Source organism: Cyprinus carpio, chromosome B2 (assembly GCF_018340385.1).
Source record: "Cyprinus carpio isolate SPL01 chromosome B2, ASM1834038v1, whole genome shotgun sequence".
NCBI lineage: Eukaryota > Metazoa > Chordata > Actinopteri > Cypriniformes > Cyprinidae > Cyprinus > Cyprinus carpio.
This window is the reverse complement of record NC_056598.1, coordinates 21,242,324-21,262,206: the sequence shown is the minus strand read 5'-3', so window position 1 is coordinate 21,262,206 and position 19,883 is coordinate 21,242,324. Positions and strand designations below refer to the sequence as shown.

Below are 19,883 nucleotides of genomic sequence, written 5' to 3'. Positions count from 1 at the left end.
CACACTCGGGATGTCTTCAGGTTTGGAACAACCTTCATTCATCTTCGGAACACAAATAAGAGTATTTTTGATGAAATCCGAGAGGTGTGGTACTCATGAGTGGTGGCAGACTGACCCGGAAGACAAGAAAACGTTGAATAAAGTCATAATTTTAGGGAGTTTTTTTTGCACACCAAAAGTATTCTTGTAGCTTCATAACATCATGGTAGAACCGCTGATGTCTTGCTGTCTATGGATTTCATGAAAAAATATCTTAATTTGTGTTCCGAAGATGAACGAAGGTCTTACAGGTTTGGAATGACTTGGGGGTTAGTAATTAATGACAATTGTAATTTTTGGGTGAACATTCCCTTTAAGTTACTTCAAATTAATGAAATAAAACAAAACACTCCTTGGCTCTTTTCACAAAGCTGCTGGTGTTTTCAGTGGCTAATAGAAGCTGGTTTTATATCTTGACCACATTAGCAGAATAAATGGTAACTTAGGGTTAAGTGAACTAGCATTTTTTAGGTAAATGTTTATGAGTATGCTAGTGTTATTTGTTAATTCATATTCATTCATAACTAACTCACATTAAAGTCATGATTGAATGGAAGTAGTGAGAATATCCAGATGAACATTACTGAAACAAAATCTATGGAAGGAACTTTTATTCATCGTTCTATTCATAGGATAGAGCTTGCAAGAAAAAGGACAAATCTTGCATATATCAAAAGTTTCATTTTACCTGAAGACTGAGTTATATTTTATTTGAAATTTACAAGGTCAAAAATGAAAAAAAGTGTCAACATTAACGAATGTAATATTATTGTGAAGTGTTACAGAATAAATATTAATGTTTCCATGTATACGAGTTGTACTGTAAATGTGTAACTTTTAATGTGCAAGCATTTATTAAAAAAAAATAAATGCAATTTTTTTGCATTGTCAAATTTAACACGCCGGTTACACTTTGGTGCAGTTGTGTATCCAACATCATAGTTAAAGGTAAAAAGGAAACACTTTCAGCATCATTGTAACAGTATAACATTGTTATACTGCTTAAACTTGATCAAATGGGTCTGAAACAAGTCATATATAAAGGAAAAACATGAATGAATGAATTTGTCATCCGGTGACTGTTCCAGGAGTTATCCTGCGTATATGTGTGTAGGACTTCCTGAGAGTCACACTGCCATGGTGAGATACTCCACGTGGAAGCACACACTCCTCAGTCAACTTGTTTGTCTCTGGGTTCCAGCAGAGAACAGTAGCAATCACTTCGTTCTTGTCATCACGACCACCAGTAATGAAGAGCTTGTTATTGCAGGCAGCAATGCCACAGCTGGCCCTCTCACAACCCAGCTGGATTATTAGCGTCCAGGAGTCTTCCAGAGGACTGTAGGAATACAAGGCCTTCATCGCACCACCTTTATTTGAGAGGAAAATACACATTTAATTAGCAAAGCAAGGCGGTTATCTCTGGTGAGTGGTTTGTTTCATTTAAGCAAAAAAAAAAAAGAAAAAGTAAAAGGCACAAACCAACAACAAAAATGGCGTCCTTAAAGGTCACTGCATTTGTGCATTTGGCCTCAGTTGGCATCGGGCATTTTAAACTCCATTTGTTTGACAGGGAATCAAAGCACTGCATGTTGTTTGTGGCTAGCTTGCCATTGGGCTCTCCACCTATCACAAAGATGTATTTGTCATAGCTGGCAGCAGAGAAGGAGCTTACGCTCAGCATGAGCGGTGCTGCCTGGAAGGTGGATAAAAATATTAACTGTGAATTGTAATGAAAATATATGATAAGATTAAAAACTGTAAATGCACAGAAAAGTTATTAAAGGTGCTGATTTCAACATTTTAATGTTAGAGACAAGTGGAAAATGGAAGGAAATGTTAATATCTCAGATGAGGATTGGGATGGAATTTGTAAAACACAATGAAAATCTACAATCATCTTTTTCATTAAGAACTCAGATGGAAGAATTGAATTGTAAAAGAAAATGTATGACTTTTTTTTCTAACTTTTAGTATACGTTGTAAGGAATAGCTCCACATGTTCTGTTGTATATCGTTGCTGTTTAGAGGAAGAAAATAATGTTATAAAACATCTGAGAAATCTATCTATCTATCTACTGTCTATCTATCTATCTATCTATCTATCTATCTATCTATCTATCTATCTATCTATCTATCTATCTACTATCTATCTACTGTCTATCTATCTATCTACCTACCTATCTATCTATCTATCTCTCTACCCATCCATCCATCCATCTATCCATTCATATAACACAAATTTTGAATAATTGACATTTTTTAAGTTTTTGAAAGAAGTCTCTTATGCTCAACAAAGCTGCATTTATTTGATAAAAAAAATAATCAGGAAAAACAGAAATATCGTGCAATATTTTTTTTAATTATAAAATAACTTTTTTTTATCAATATATTTTAAAATATAATTTTTTTTCAACAGAAATGTCAGCAGCCATTACTCCAATCTTTAGTATCACATGATTTGGTGCTCAATTATTAATAATGGTTCTCATTATTATTAATGTCAAAACTTTTATAACATTATAAATGTCTTCTTTGACCTATGTAATGCATCTTTGCAGAATAAATTTATTATTTCCTTTTTTTTTCTTACCCCAAACCTTTAAATGGTACTGTGTCACAGTTTACACAACAATATTAAGCAGCAAAAGCAGTATGTTGTAAACATTATTAATAATTATCAACATTTCTTGAGCAAATCAGCATATTAAAATGATTTTTGAAGGATCATGTGACACTGAAGACTGGAGTAATGGCTGCTAAAAAGTCAGCTTTACCATGACATAAATAAATGAATTTTAAAATATGCTACATAAATCTATTTCAATACAAATTTTCATTATATACATTTTTCATACCTGGAATATATTCTGTACTTCACAGATGTTTTTAAAAAACAAATACTCTTTCAATTAGTTATTTGTTAACTGTAAATGAAAAGGTATTTCTCCCTCTCTGTCAATTTTTATTTATTTATTTTATTTTTTTTACTGTTGGGACTGCAAAGGGCCCGAAGTTACCATAGCGGATACCGGATATTTACAGGACTCACCTCTGTCCAGCAGTTGTGAAATGGATCATAGGCTTCAACACTGTTCAATCTCTGGGTTCCATCAAAGCCACCCAAAACATACACTTTTCCTCAAACAACTGCCATCTTGTGTCTCCAGCGGCCTGTGTTGAGAAACTCTATCTGGATCCATTTGTTTAGTGATGCATTATACTTCCACACATCATGCAATGTTTCCTTGCCACCTGTTTTAAATGTAAAAAAGTGAGGTTTACACATTTCTTTGATCTTGCACATCAGCGTCCATGCGAATAAACAAACTACATAGTTACTGTCACTTTATCTCTATCTCGGTGTGATGCACTGATGCTCACCTGATATGTAGACTTCATTTCTGAAGGTGACACACGCAAACTCCACCCACTTCTTATTTTCATTCTCAGATTCCATGCCTGTGTTGGGCAGTTTTGCCACCTCTAAGCGACTCCTGCGTAGTGGGTCCAGACAGGTCACCTCAGATACAAACTTCTCATCCTTTGTGCATCCTCCAATGATCATAAACACCTCAGACTGAAACTCCCGCACTCTAGGTTTGGTACGCTCTGAGATCACCTATAAACCAGTTCACACAAAAATGAAAATTCTGTCAACATTTACTCACCCTCAAGTTGTTCCAAACATGTATAAATGTCTTTATGTTCAACACAAAAGAAAATATATTTTATCAGAATGTTGGTAACCAAACAGTTGATGGTAGCCGTTGACTTCCACAGTATGGGGGGAAAAAAAAAACTATAGAAGTCAGTGGCTACCATCAACAGTTTGGTTACTAACATTCAAAGTCAGAATTCTTTGTTAACCACTCAAAATTCAGATTTGCGCGAGAAATTAACTCAGAATTGTGAGATATAAGCTATGATTGTGAGAAAAATCGGAATTACCCACTTTTATTATTATTTATTCTGTGCCAGAAATTAGCTCCCATAGTTTAATCACTGAAGTGTTTGTGAATTTACATTATTTAAAACACATTTTATAAATATTTTTACACAGTTATCATATCATCTTTCCAAAATATATTAAGTTTAAAGTTCACATCAACTGCTATCTAGCTGAACAGTTTTTGGTTAATAAAGGGATTGTTTTACTTAGTAAAATAAATATCATAGTTGAACTGCATAGTTTGTGCCCTTTTATTATTATTAATAAACATAATTTCTATATTATTTTTTTGCAATGTTCAAAGTTAGAAGGTTCCCTGTATAATTTACAGCATTCCCTATCAGACAGTTTCTTTCATATGTAAGCAAAGTGGACATTATGAATTAATACACTTCCTCCAACAGAAAGCTTGTCATGTCATCATGACGCACAGTCATAATCCCTAAGCTTGGATTTCACTTCCTGTTTTTGAATGTCTTGTGACCACTTCAACATGACATCAAGCATTTAGAAAGGTCACCTTTGTAAAACTGACCTCTTTGCCTGAGAGGTGATAAACCCGGGCCTCCTGCAGCAGTGGGAACACCTCGGCACACTGGCGGATCAGAGGGTCTCCTTCCACCCTTTCTACAAAGTACCATGGGTCCAACAAGGGCAGCCTCACATGTGTGAGGACACGGGGCAGCTGGGCTAATCTTTCATCCTGTTGAGCCCTCAGCCAACGCATAACCACCTCAAACACCTGCTCCTCTTCTGTTACCCCCAAGTCATCATGCTGGAGCAGACCGACCAACACATCTACAGGAAGCTCAAGGATCTCATCATGGTCCACCACTTGAGAGAAGTTTTGGATAATGTAGGAGTAGACTTGGGCTTTCAAAGACCCCAGCGAATGCACATCAGCTAGAAGCAGGATTCCCACACAGTTTTCCGGGTGAAGGGCTTCTGCTAAGTAACTGGCACAAGCGTCCACTATACGCGGAAACTGCAAACATAGATTAGATTTGAGGTCATAACAGAGCAATCAATTATTGCTTTGCATTAAGACATTTAGGGACTTTAAAGAAATACATTTTATACTTTTATGCAGCAAAAATGCATTACATTGATCAAAGGTGGACAGCGTTACAATATTACAAAAACTTACAATCCTAAAATTTTTTTATTACATTTTCCACAAAAAATATTAAGCAGCACAAGTGTTTATAATAAATGTTTTGAGTGCCAAATCAGCATATTAAAAATAGTTTCTGAAGGAAACATGTGACATGTGCTTTGCATCAAGAATAAATTATATTTTAAAATATATTAAAGTCATAATAAATTGTAATATTTAACAATATTACTGTTTTTACTGTATTATGATCAAATAACATAAATTTTGAGCCAAAAGACGTCCTCTTGGAAACTATCAATAAAAAATCTTACCGACCCTAAACTTTTAAAGAGTAGTGCTTTTATACCGTATATATCTACTGTAAAATTGTTTTTAAAAGGTGCTATATATGCTTTTATAATGTGAAATAGCCTGATACCAGATTTGGCCTTGGCAAAAAATAAAAATAAAATTATAAAATAAAATAAAAAAAAATAGATAAAATTCATTGTTATGATGGTTATACTTAAAAGTTTATGATTTGATATATAAGCTACATCAACTATATTTAGCAAACTCGTGCCCCCACCCAGCTACAGTACCTTAACCCAGATGTGACTACTATAATTGACTGTAATGGAAAATATCCCCACTGTAAATAATACACAGTTTCACTTCCCCGTTATGTTTGGTATTTTTGAGGTGATTTTGATGTCTTCACCTCCAACAAACAGAAACAAACATAGCAAAACACCACAGATGTGGCACTGGGGAAGTAAAAGCTATCATGTGTACCAAGCAAAAACATCCTGCTGAACACCATTTTATATCGACTATTCTATCATAAACGAAAATTCTGATATAAAGCTGATAGTACAAACCTGAAATAGACTGGCTGCCTCAAGCATTCTCTGAACATTGTCCTTGGTTATGATGACTTTGCGGGTGTAAGTGTATTCTAACAGGACTCCCATGGTGTCAGCATCAATGCCTTTAATATTTACGTTTTCTTCATGTTTTTCTCTCAAGTCATTACAAAACATTGCTCTGTAAAATATATATGAATAAAAATTCAATTGGTATATCTAAAGAAGAATCACTGCTCTCTTACTATTTAAAAAAAATAAAAATAAAAATAAATGTTACATGAAACAAGCAAACTCAACTAATTTCTTCAGATGAGAATGTGCTACTGGCTGACCTGAAATAATGACTGGCTGCAGCAAGTACCACTCGATGGCACTGGAAGCTCTGACCCTGTACGTGGAGGCTGACGTCGGTCAAGCTGTCCTCCAGCCGGAGACTGTGCAGTCCATCCTGCAGATAACCAGCAAACACAGAGTCTTCTTCAAACACGACCTGCCCATCTTGTCGTTTCTCCTGCACCGAGCTCTCTAGCATGCTCAGACCGCCTGCTGAAGCTTCACTCTTGGCAGATGGAGGGCACTCAGAGTTATTCTCTAAAGTGTCAGCCATGATCTGGAGTGCCAAAAAGTTACAGATTTCAACTCTGAATCGAGTTCAGCACCATGTGATGTCTAGATATTTGACGAAACACTAGAGCTGAAAGCTGAACTGTTTCGTTCCTAACTCTCAAGCTTCCTGTTTTCATAACGGACTACAAAGAGGAAGTGCTGAGGCCTCGCAAATTTGGCTCTGCAACTTCTCCATTCATTTCATTTATGGCTATTCCTCTTTGCTGTCTGTAAACTAAAAACTGTATTTTTAGGGGAAATATATAATTTCATATGCTCAGGCTATACGTCAGACATCACGGCTTCATCAAAAAAGAAAGAAAACAAATGTTCTTATACCTTTTGATAAAAAAAGAGAAAAAAGAATGAAAGAGACATCCTTTTCAAGTATAGAGATTATTAAACACTACAGTCTGACCTCACAGCAGTATTAACATGAATTTAATTTAGATTTCATCAAGTACTGTAGGTCAACTATTTTAAGAGTCATAACAGAATGATGCAAGCTCTAGAAATGTACTAGTCGATGTTATTGGTTTAACCATGTTTGCTCCAAATCTGTTTTAATAATAATTTACAAAGCATATTTTTAAGATGGTTTCATCAACAAAAACTTTGTATCTCGTAGGAAAACAAGCCAAAAAACAGACAAAGTGTATTTATTCAAACTGGAATGTCTGAAAATGTTTCTCATTGCAATGTTAATTTAGTAAACAAGTTTTAGATTTAGCATGCAAAGATATAGCAAATTATTCATTTCTATGACAACCTCTGGAGATGCACTTAAGGTCTGGTATTCTGTCAGATTTGTTAGTTAAAATATTGTATACATACACATAAATACAAAACATGTAAAAATGTCCTGATTTCTGTTTTCCCCCTCCATTTCTTTATGCTAATCAAAATACATAATATACAAAATGATTTAATAAACTTTAGGTTTTGCAATAAAAATTTAAAAACAGAAATGGTTCATTTAATTTCATACAGCAAAATTGTTCCATTTCTGTTGAGACAGGGGAAGGCAAATAGGTAGTAGGCACAAGTGACAGGTCATTAAGAGAGGATGGGATAGTTCAAGTATGATAATACTTCTCTGGAAGGTAAAAAAAGGGCGGAAGTTCTTTGTTAGGCCAGAGCTCAACAACACTCAAAATACAAGAGAATTTTGACAGAAATGCATGAAATGTTCAGGTACACACTAACCGATGCAATGGTGTCTGAACCGTGTACATTTAACAAATACAATGAGAGACATCAGTAGAAAAACGAGGTCTACAGTCAGTGGCTCCTCTGGCTTTGTAGCCTTTTTAAGGCACATTAAAGGAGAGTTTGGTGTGAGGAGGCAAGACATGGTGATTGTGCAAGTTAGTCGCCCAGGTGGAGATGACTAGGGTCCTCAGGGCTGAATAGCAAAGGTCCTTCACGGGACTAGAAGGGAGACTCTGCTGGAGTGATGGAGGTTCTCACCGGAATCGGTCATGAGAAGGAATTTGGGCATTGGCACATAGTGACAAAACGGCTAGCGGTTACTCTTCATTGCCTCTTTGGATGCAAGTATAAGGGGAGTGAGGCTGGAAAGAGGCTTTGCCAGCTTCAGGAAGGGATGCTGCAAGAGACAGAAGGACATTAGCACATTTTCCAGAAAGTACCTAGTCATCATCACCTACACAGTCTATAACAGGGGTTCCCAAACCTTTTTTTTTTTTTTTTTTTTTTCTCAGCAAAACCACTTAGATGTAAAATATTTACTTTAAGTACCTCCTAAGAAATTAAATAAATATTACAATAAATTAAGAACACCTCCATGTATTCATGGTTCTCGTGGTGATGGTTGACAGTCACAAGACTGGCAAAAAAAAAAAAAAAAAAAAAAAAAAAATTAATTATTCTTTTTAGTGAATGAATTTAAATTATTATTTTAATGAAACATTAATAATTCATTTTGACTACAAAAATTAAGGCAAATGTACTTTAACTGTACTTCAAAGTAAAAAAAAAAAATATTGACAATTAGAAATCATTTTACACCACAAGTTGCAACTACTAATAATAAGGGTTGTGTCTTAAATTCTTCATTTTCAAATGTCAAACCCTCACGCATATAATATTTCAAACCTCAAGAGTTTTGGCAGAATACTGCTGAAATGCTGTAAACGTGTCCACAAAAATGTTGGAAATTATGTGAATGTAAATAAAGAGAAACTAGTGCACATTGCAGTCCCAAATGCACTCATCTAAATAGGGATTACCATTTTATTTTGATTAATCTTGCAGCCCTATTTATGTATTTTAATTTGACATTGAATTTTATTAATTATTCGCTTTTCGTCACCTCACAAAGCCATTGCTAATTTCCTCACGAACCCCCGTTTGGGAAACCCTGACATGTTCAGAGTTATGAACTAACAAAACTCATTTGTTGAGGCATTTTTGGGATTCAGTTTGGCTCCTTACCTGCAAGAGTTCTTTTCCTCCACCTCTCTTCTCCACATCCAATCTCGAGGGCAGCGGTTTAGGAAGTCTCTAAAAATGGGTGACAGCTTCTCTGGGTTCTGGAGCTCTGGGGTGCCATTTAGTAGCGATGAGGTACAGCGCCCTGGAGATAAACATTAAGCATTAATGCCATAAATCTTTTCTTCAAAGTTAAACAGATCACTTGAACCACTGTCATTAATTACAAAAAGACTTATCAAATGAATCAGCCACAGACCAATAAAAGAATAAAGACAGGAAAGGCTCACCCTCAGAGGATTCTCGTTGAGATAAGGAGGTTCGCCCTCTACCATCTCAATGGCCATGATACCCAGGGACCCATATGTCCACTTTGGGCCCGTAGGCTTTACGTGTGACCACTTCAGGGGCCATCCAGTAGGGTGTTCCAACCATGGTGCTTCTTTTACTTTGCTCAGGCGTGATTTGAGCACAGAACCCAAAATCAGCTGAAAAGAGAAGAGCAGACAATTCATTCAAACTGTTCTGATATGATGAAGCCAGGACTTGACAGTGGGATCATGGACTCACTTAGTTTGACGGATCCATCCATTCCTAATAGAACATTGTCACTTTTGATGTCTCGATGAATGACCTGGTTTGAATGCAGGAACTCTAGAGCTTGTAAACACTGTAGAGGAAACAGACCCCAATGTTCATGTGGTGATGAGAAAAACAAACAGCTCTGAGCTCACAACTACTATGCCAGAAATACTGTACCTCTCTGCAGACAGCAGCGATTTGTGCCTCATCCATACAGGTTTCTGTAACCACATCAGTCAGAGAGCCTCCAGCAAGATACTCCATTACCACAAAGAGCTCATCTCTACCAAGAAGCTGCACATACAAAAAAAAAAAAAAAATACAAAAAAAATACCAGAAGGTAGATGTTACAGTAGATGGCTGAAAACATATTATGGGATACAATGCACAAAATAATCAAGTTTAAATAGCTTTAAGGGCTGTAACTACCTGTCTACGAAGTTGACAAATGTTTGGGTTCTTCAGCTCCTTCATCACCAGGATCTCATTGATGATCAGCTCCTTCTTGGGCTGCTTCTGTAGGTTAATCTGCTTGATAGCTACCTACAGAAACATATCACTGCCAGTTAGCTTAACCTATGTCAACTAAATGTGAAAGCACAAAATAAAACTCAAAGAATTAAATTATGGCTGCCCATTTAATGTTAATTTAGTGTAATTAAAAGTTTGGGGTCTGTAATATTTTTTAGAAGTCTCTTATGCTCAGCGAAGTTGAATTTATTTGATCAAAAAAAAACAAAAAAACATTAATATTATGATGTGTCACATGATTTGCTGATGTGGTGCTCAAGAAAGATTTCCTTTTAATGTAGAAAACAGTTGTGCTGCTAGAAATGTGCATTTATTTGAAATAGAAATCCTATGAATGTCTTTACTTTCATTTTTTATTTATTGCGTGAACAGTAGTGTACATCAAACAATTGTCTTAGACCCACATGTAAATTAAAATTTTATTCAATGACTTTTTCTCAGGAAAACATTGATTCAAATTAGATTAAGAAACTGAATAGAGAAAAATACCTCCTGGCCAGTAGCACACGTCAATGGCTGTATACACCGTACCAGAAGCACTGTAAAGAGACAACATTCAATTGAAGCAATCTTAGATTATAGTTAATATAAATTCAACTTACTCACTAACTGTTTTTGTGATACAGACCGACATATTGAAAAAATAACCAAGAATCACAGAATATATTTACCCTTGTCCAATTTTTTCATATCTTGTGTATTTTTTCTTGGGGTCTCCAATACTGACAATAGTTCCTGAAATCAATCACAACAACACAGTTAGGATTCTGTCATACAGAATCACTTTCACATCCCGCAGTGCATATAATAAAACTATTGTTATAGTGAGCATCTCTAATGTTTAGTAAACACCAAAGACTTACTAAGTTTCTCCATAATCTCCTCATCTGTCATCTTGCCCTTGCCCTTCTTCTGTTTATCTGCAGCTTTGCAGCCATCTGTGTCTGCAATGGCAGCAGGTGCCGGAATAGGATCGATGACAGAACGAGTGTATACCTATCCAGACAACAAAGACACCAACAATATGGAGTTCACTCAAGAAACAGTATGAAATTAAATTAAGTAATAAACCTATTTTACATGATAAATATGACAAGAAATCTTCACTCACAGATATGGTATGCTGTGGACGTGGTGCTACAACAGGGGGCGGGGCTTCATCATCGTCATCATCATCAGGATCCTTAACTGGTGATTGCTCTGAGCCTTTTTTTTTGCTGGTGGTGTGTCTTTATCTGAAATCAAGAGGAGGAACATAGATATTAGAGAATGAATTCAAATACAGTTGGGAGTTGTGGTATGTATCTGTACCCATTTACCTGTAAAACTGAGGTATTTCTGCCTGCTGTTGCCTGTGGAGTCGTAGAATTTGAGCACATCCAGCACAGCCTGAGGGTTTTTCTTCTGCTCAGATTTCGTGATGTTGGAGGTCTGCAGCAGCCGAGCCCACTGCTCTGGCATGCCCTGAAACACAGAAGCGGGAATGAAAATAAGAAAGTGAGTTAGGGCCCATCTGATAATTTGATTAATTAAACTTCAGCAAATTAAATCAGTGCACTCTGACAGACAGGAGACAAATGGTCACAGAAATCAATCTAGGCAATTGAATTGGCAATTCTTTCTAGCATCTGATGGATTAGGACAGATCAGGGGCAGCATGGGTAAATTGCACCAGTGGAAAGTATGAAAGTATGTCTAACTCACAGTGAACTCCCCCGTGACAGAATCGAAGCCCACGTGTATGGTGTGGTCTGTCGAAGTCAGAAGGATTAGAAATCTCTGGGACGCTCCTTATCCTTGTCTTTTTTTTCTTCCTTCAACAGAAAGTAGGATTGTGGTTACATGCTTCTGGTCACTGGCAAAATGACAGATTCCAGTGGACAATTTTACAATCAATGAGATGAGCCTCTGTGTCCAAAAATGTGATCAATTACAGCATACTACAGAAGGGTCAGTTAAAGGAATGTGTTGAGTTCAATACAAGTTGAGCCTTATTGTCACCATTTGTGGTATTTTGTAGCAAAAATCTGGGTTATAGTAAGTCATTAACAATGAAAAATTTTTAACTAAAAAGCTACATTGAAACCTATGAAGCTAAATTGAAACCTCATGACATGCATATGGTTAACCCTTCTGACAGAGAAAAATTAATACACATGAATGATGCAATTTAACAAATTACTATCTGCTTAAAATCACAATCCTGCTTCAAAAACTTGCAGCTAAATAACAATAAAATCAAGGAAGACATCATTTCAGTGAAAGTTTTCGTGCTTTTAAAGAAAACCCAATTTTTGAGTCAAAAGTATTTTTTCTGTGGTATTCAACACAATTTGCTATTTTGTATTGACCCAAAATATTGATTTTGAATGCACCCTGGGTCCTCTGGTCTAACCTTTCTCTGCTGAGAAGATGGATGATCTTGTTGCGTGGTTTGTCCCTCTTTTCCTCTGGGACGGAGGGCAGGGGTTTAGAACTTGGGTTTGTTGACATACTGTCCTTGATGCCAAAGTTGCCTGCTCATTCTGACTGGAGGGGCAGGGGGTTTGTCCTCCAGCTCTCCGTTGTCAGACATGACAGGGAAACACACTCAGAAGGGTAATAGGGTTTCAGAGATGAACCTGCAGAGGGCGTCAGAGAAACAAACAACATAGCCAATAAATGAACTGCTGCACTAAAGACAACTGAAGACACAACAAATGAAGAGAATGACAGATAGCAAGCCATTTTAGCAAGAGACTTTATCAGGGTCAAGATCACTAAAAGAATACAAGCAAAATAAACAAGGTTATTCATCCAGTAATGCGTTGTTTGAAATGCACATAAAAACAATGTAACTATTTCACAGTAAAATCTCAGAGGAGCAATTTCAGAATTTTATTGTATAGACCTTTTATGAAAGCTTTCCAACCACCACAACAGCCACACCAAGAGTCTGCTAAAACAGTGCAAAACTTACTAACCACTAGCCAACAGCTGCTACTGTGCTACAAAACAGCCAGTCAACAACTTTAGCATGGACAGAGAGACTCTGTCTCGTTGTTTCTGCTAGCTGCCAACTCATCTTTTTTTGAGATACGCCAACAATGTCCGCCCTGTGCAAAAGCAACTGATTACATTTTGGAGTATTCACTGCCTATCTGTAACACAGAGCACTGTCAGTTAGCTTAGCATTGCAGTCCTCTGAGAGTAACCAGTTCTAGCAGGTCATCAATTCAACTGAAAGTGCTGAGGTGTTCAAGCCAGAGTGCACAAACAAGTCTGCACAACAGGATGTCTCGCTAAAAGATGGCTGGTGTGACATCAGCACACTTAGAGCTTTGCTACCTTGCTTTCTGCACTATGATAGCATTTTAAACCAAAAAAGAACCTAATACATAACTGATTTAATGCATTCTATATAGGCAGCAACCTACAAAAAGACTTCTATTTGTGTGAAATATTTAAGAAACTCGACAGACAAAAATACAAGGCACATGGAAAAAATGTATACTTTTCAGTTCTGTATATGACTTTTTTTTTTCTGTACATTTTTCTTGGATAGAAAATAGACTATGGGATTATCTTCTTTGTAACAGTTACATGCAATGCCGATTAGATCTTCAGTGGAGCCACACAAATGGTTCTTAGGGAAATTTTAAGAGTTTTTTTTTTGTTATGTATTTAAGAGCTTTCATATTTTGCTGTAAAACTGAAGCTGAAAATGCTATACAATTATATCTGAATGGAACTGCAAATGATTCTCTTAGTAATGAAACAACGAAAATGTGCAGTTTTGTTAAATTTTGGCCAAGACAGTTTTGAAGGGCCAAAAGATTTTTCAATGATGTGTTTTGAATACACAGAGCACAGATAAGCTACAACAGGTAAACAATTCAACAATGTGGACACATTTCACCATGAGCAAAAATGATGATAGAATAGCATCAAGTTCAGCTGAAATACTGAGAGGCCGAAGAAATTTACAACTGGTTCATCATGAGGTCCTCAACAGCATATGTAGTTCAATAATTACCGAAACTTGTATTTCAGTTTTGGCTAAAAATATATAAAAATTAAAAAACTATTTACTGATTGTTTGGTGGAAGCACATTTATACTGCTTTTAAAATTCTATCCTAAAAGTTCTTATTTTATTATTATTTTTTTTTTTTTTGGAATAGAGGTGAATTTAATGATGTGTCCTCAATCTTTTTCTTTTTCACAAATGTTCTACTAGTAATGAAAAGACAATTTATTCAGTAGCTTAGTTGAAAAAAACCAGGTTTCATGTGGCCTAAGATGGTACAAAGGTGTTTTTGCCAACAGTCTATCAAGTCTAGATAGAAATCAGTGCCAACATGCGGCTGTCTGCATCCTCTCCCATCTCCGCCCCTGTCATTAACATGTCCAAATAAGGAAAAATCCTGTCTTACCATAGTGAGGTCAATTCAGCAAATCATGTGCAACTCAACCTCGACGTGACCACAAATCTCTTCCTGTTTGACAGCACAGTTCAACTGTGCATTGTATTCAAACAACAAAGATGTGATGCAAAGGTGATGCAACATTAAATATTTAGCCTAGTTGAATTGTGCATTTCACCACATGATTTAACTTCTATACAGACACATAAATAAATCCAGAAGAAGTGCTTTCATCACGAAAGCTTTAAAAGATCCTTAAATAGACAAGAAAGTCATTTTTTACCTGAGCTATAACAAAGATATTCTGAAGAATTGAGAAAAGATCAATAAAAGATTAACTATTGCACAAGTCTTGCATGATCTTAGACTAACACTCGTGAACCAGTTCCTGTTTCCCAATAGAGAAAAAAACATGGGCAGAATAAAGATCAGAGGACTTGCTGCAAGAACATTCTCTGAAGCTAGTCTGGTTAGGAATATAGAAATAAAACTCCAATACGTATCACATGCAATCCAATGAAAAAACCTACACAAAACAAAAACACTTGTATCTTTTTTCATTAAGAAGTCAAACTGTCTTTTGAAGCAGCTTTTTCCAGCAGCCACCACCACTTACACTTCAGCTTGTAAAAAGGCACACAGTCAACACTAAAGAAATCAAGGAAAAAGGATGCAAACAGATGCCAGTACCACCACTAATGCCACCTCACCCTGAAGAACCCTGATGGAAGATCCAGTTGAGGTCCCTGGCCCAGATCTGCCACACTCCTGGGACATTGAGGGTCTTCGCTATGGTGTGTCCACAGTCTCTTTCTCCCTGTGCTCCACTGAAGACAGCTGAGATAAAGGCGCTGTTGATGCAGGCATACTTCATTCCACAGCAGGATAAAAAAGCTGCGAGTGCAGTCATGCCTTTGTGCTGCGCATTGCTATAAGTGATATACCAGCCCTCAGGCCTGATGTAAGGCCCTTACAGCGGAGGAGACATTAGACTGGACATACCTTTACACATCACTGACTCTCGCTCTGAGGAACCACCACCGTTACACAACAATCGCACTACTGGGAAATGAAATCAGGATTACGGGAGGTGTTTTAAAGAGCTTGATTAGAGAGCACTCTCACCCACAAAAATCTATAAAAGCGTATCTGAAAATAAACTCTTGTTTTAAAGCATGGTTTCATTCAGTATTAAATACCTCTACACAGACTACCGGATCACAGATTTCAGTAAAAAAAAAAAAAAAAAAAAAAAAAATCCCATTTTTTCCTTAAGGAATGTTATTTGGGATCATCAAGTCTGAACTTGCTTCCCCGTAATAACAGTGATTTGGAGAGGTGTGGCTCTTTCCAGCACAACAGTGCTTTATAGGCCCAAACACACTTCTGCACGGTCCATTTCATGGAGTTTTTTCCACTCACAGCCAGTGTTTCAGGTTTTCCCTTTAGAAACTGTTACTCTAGCGCTATCATGAATCTTACAGCCTCAAGCTACTGATTGCACAACTATTTCCTGTGAAGCCATGGATAACGTGATTCAGGACTCCAAAGGAAAACGTTTTATGAATCAAATCAGCCAAATGACTTATTTTGTAAATAAATTACAGAATAATTTGATAAAGAGTGAGCTTCAACAAGATGAGGTCAAAGATCATTTTTAAAATGTTTCAAGAATCTTTTTCACGAAGAACTGGTTTGTAAGAGAACCATTTTTCTGTGAATCAGACATCAAGGCTTGTGATGAGTTCACTGTTGAATGCAAGAAAAAACTGGCATTGCACCCTGAAGATGTACTTAACCAATGAGTCACATGACAAAATGGATACACACAAAGTTTTCCACAAAGTCAAAGAATGAGCAGATTTTAAATTATTGTCACAAATAATTTTTTAGCATATTTGTGACTGTTTCAGTTGTAATTTTCTAGAGCCCTGCAGAGGACCATTTATTCGTTTGTCAATCAAACCCATTGTCTTATTACTTTGCTGGTAATGTGAGGATTTAAAAACAGGGTTCCTCAAACTAGTGCCCTGCATATTTTAGCTCCAGCCCAAACACACATGAGCAAACTAATCAAGGTCTTCAGGATCACTAGAAAATCAAAGGTTGACCAAGATTTGAGTTAAACTCTGTCTGCAGGGCAGAAGCCCTCCAAGACCAGGTGTGAGGATCCCTGCTATAAAAGAAGATAAACTATACGGTAATATCATAAAAAATTTATGATACATTTTTCATAGTCAATATCAAAAATTCTCACAATAAATTTCAAATCTTTATTACATAATTTTTATATGGTGAAATGTAATTATTCTGATGGTTTGAGTTTTATTCAAATCAATCGCTGGTCTTCCACAGTAGCACAGGCATCAAAAGCCTTCTGACTGTATTGTTGCGCAGTGTTTCTCCTGTTTGTCAGCGCCTCTTTCATCTGGCTGTAAATCTGAATAAACCATTGAGTCATTTGTTTTCTTCACTGAATTCAAGTGCTTCACACAGGATCTCACAGCGCTGTTTAAAAGAGCTGCCGTTTGAACTTTAAAAACTGCCATTTGAGCAGTGCTGTTTCGTTATGATTTTGGTGCATAAACATTATATCGAACCATTTATCAAACTGTGTATTATCCCATTTTATCAATGAAACGTAGATCATAATAAGTATCGTTATCATTTCATTAGGGATGTAACTATTCACTTAACTCAAGATTCGATTCACGATTTTGATTTCACGATTCGATTCACGATTTATTTTCTTTTTTTTAACAAAATGAGATTTAAGACAAATTAGAAATTAAATATGTCCCTTTTATTATTGCTTGGACAAAATGCTGCACATTTCTTTGTGAAATTGAAATATAAACACTATAATAATATATCTATATATAGCACTTGCATATTATAGCTCTTTTGTTGGTTTTGATTTCTTCTATTGTACTCATTTGGAAGTCGTTTTGGATAAAAAGTGTCTGCTAAATGACAAAATTAAATATAATGTAAATGTAAAATAACAAAAATCCTAAATTGAAATTTTAAAACAAGCCTCGATTTTTTTGCAACTGGCTCGCGGGTAATCGTGCACCCATACACATCGCACAAAAAAAATCTTCCACATGAAATGCTCTACTTATAAAGACCTGAGAGAATATATTTCAGTATGTGGAAAAAAAAAAAAAAAAAAAAAAAAAAAAAAAAAAAACAAAACAAAAAAGTTTGCTAAATTAAAATGTGCCAAAGCACAATAAATAGATGCACTGTTAAGTGAAGCATGCCCTGATCTATGCTTGACAACAACTACTGGCTTTTGGCTTTTCACTTGCTCACTGCTGTGACGAGATTAAAAAATCGAGCAAATTTTGGTGAGTCAACTTTTTTTATTTTTTACGTTCTCTCTTGTATTTACTTTTCATTTATGCATCAATCAACACACAGCGACAGACTAATCTAAGACATGAATTCAAGACTGAAAGAAGAGCATGACACTAGTAAGACCAAATTCATGTATTTGATTTCCAGGGACCACATGAATTGAAAAAAAAAGCAAACATTGAATGCAATATAAGTTCCACTAGATAAAAGCATCTGCCAAATGCATAAATGCACAGTAAAGCAAGGCAAGTAAGACTTAGCCAAAGGCTCTCAACTTGTGTGAACGAACAGGGGAAGTGAGATGAAAATGCCGGAGAAAGCTCATGGGAAGAGGGACTCTGGACATTCCCGTCTGCTCCCCTGAGCCTCTTTGATGCGAGCCGCGCCAGAACTAAACTAACCAGCATGTATTTGTTTTTTCACAGTTACAGACTGGTGGGCCAAAAGTAAACATAAGGTGCCAGTGACTGACTATGCATGCAATGTGGGCCCTCCATATGAATGCAAGAACATCACTATTCACTAATCAGCATTCAGCCTACAGGCACGATACACTGACACAAGTCCCCGTGGACTGGATCTATCAAACATTTCTTGTCAAAAGAATTTGAGCTATGTTACTTCTAATAGTGCTGATTACAATCTTCAAGCAACCACTAGAGAGACAGTGAAGGAAAAAAAAAATCATCAGCAGAGTGCTTCCACTTCCTATTACTCACATCCCCTCCTCTTCTGATTGGTGGAAGGATAACAGAAGCATTTCCTGATCCTACCAGCCACAACCTCTATAGGTCACACACTTGCACTTGATCTGACCAACTGAACCAAAACAAAGATATCAGAGCACACCTCTCTTTTACAGATGTGTGGTTGTGTAGAGGAACTGTTTACAGGAAGACAGAACAGGGGCCTTTTGTATTTGCGGCTTCTATAAAAGGAAATACTGAGAAAGGCTTCCTGAACTAAGCCTAGCTGTCGTCCTCCTTCCACGCTACTGGAGAATGAAGGCATGTGCTTGTCCAGCAAAGAAGCAGCCAACTTTCTAATTGCCAAATTTTTGCTTATTGTCAAAGAAATGAAAATGTTGTCATCATTTACTCACCCTCATGACTGCATTTCTTCTGTGGAACACAAAATGAGATGTTAGACAGAATGCTATGAGAACTATCAGAGTCAGTCCACCATTTATTGAACGTTACTGCATTGTTTTTCATACAAAGGTGAATGGTGACTTAAAAACTGTGGTTAATGCCAAACATCTGCTTTGTTTTCCAAGAAGAAAAGAAAACACATTTGTCACAAGACATACCAGCAAAAACATGAAAGAATTTGATTTACTGTATTTTTTGTTTCTCATACAAGTACACTTTAACAAACACTAATAAAAAACAACAGTTGATGTAAAAAAATAGGCTTAACATAAACTACGATTTTCTTCGGCTTGGATGTGTTGACTACTATCTACTTAAGCTGATTCATATTCTTATGGAGAAAAACAACCCAGAAAACGAAGCACCAACTACCTCTGGGCATTATCAAAACAAGGCTGTCCAAGTATTTAAAATAAAAATAAAAGCTCAGTAATAAATCAATACACATCACCCTTTCTAAATATCAAGAGACCTGCGCACTGTTGGCCGAGCAAATTTTGCATTTTCAACTCACCAGAACTCCCGCAAACCTCTTCAAAGTTTTGCCTCCGCCTTTTTCACTCTCATAAACTGGTTTTGCTGCAAGTAATATGATAATATTTCCCTTGATATTATGATTTGCGACGCCGTGTCGACGTGCTTGTAAGTTCTTTTAGTTAACTTCTTCTTGGACCCAGGATCTGCCAGTGTTATGGCGGAGGGGAAGCGGAACTGTCGACCCAGCCCAGTGTTTGGACACTAAACGAAGACTTCACTAAACGTAGCTTTTTTAGGTTGGACAGGGTTTAATAAAATCTATTATTCATAAAAATCTGAATTAATATTCTTAAACTGC

At 36.5% G+C, this 19,883-nt stretch overlaps 1 long non-coding RNA gene and 2 pseudogenes across 1 annotated transcript; all 3 read right to left on the bottom strand.

The window, feature by feature from the left end:
* Positions 1–635: 635 nt before the first annotated feature.
* Positions 636–6,661, bottom strand: LOC109110329 (annotated as a pseudogene).
* Positions 6,662–7,833: 1,172 nt separating this feature from the next.
* Positions 7,834–12,622, bottom strand: LOC109110320 (annotated as a pseudogene).
* Positions 12,623–12,644: 22 nt separating this feature from the next.
* On the bottom strand, positions 12,645–19,725 carry LOC122136240. Its single transcript, XR_006154037.1, has 3 exons — positions 19,563–19,725; positions 19,000–19,018; positions 12,645–12,750 (listed from the first exon to the last, which is right to left on the bottom strand). It is a non-coding gene; the product is annotated as an uncharacterized LOC122136240 (long non-coding RNA).
* Positions 19,726–19,883: the final 158 nt, after the last annotated feature.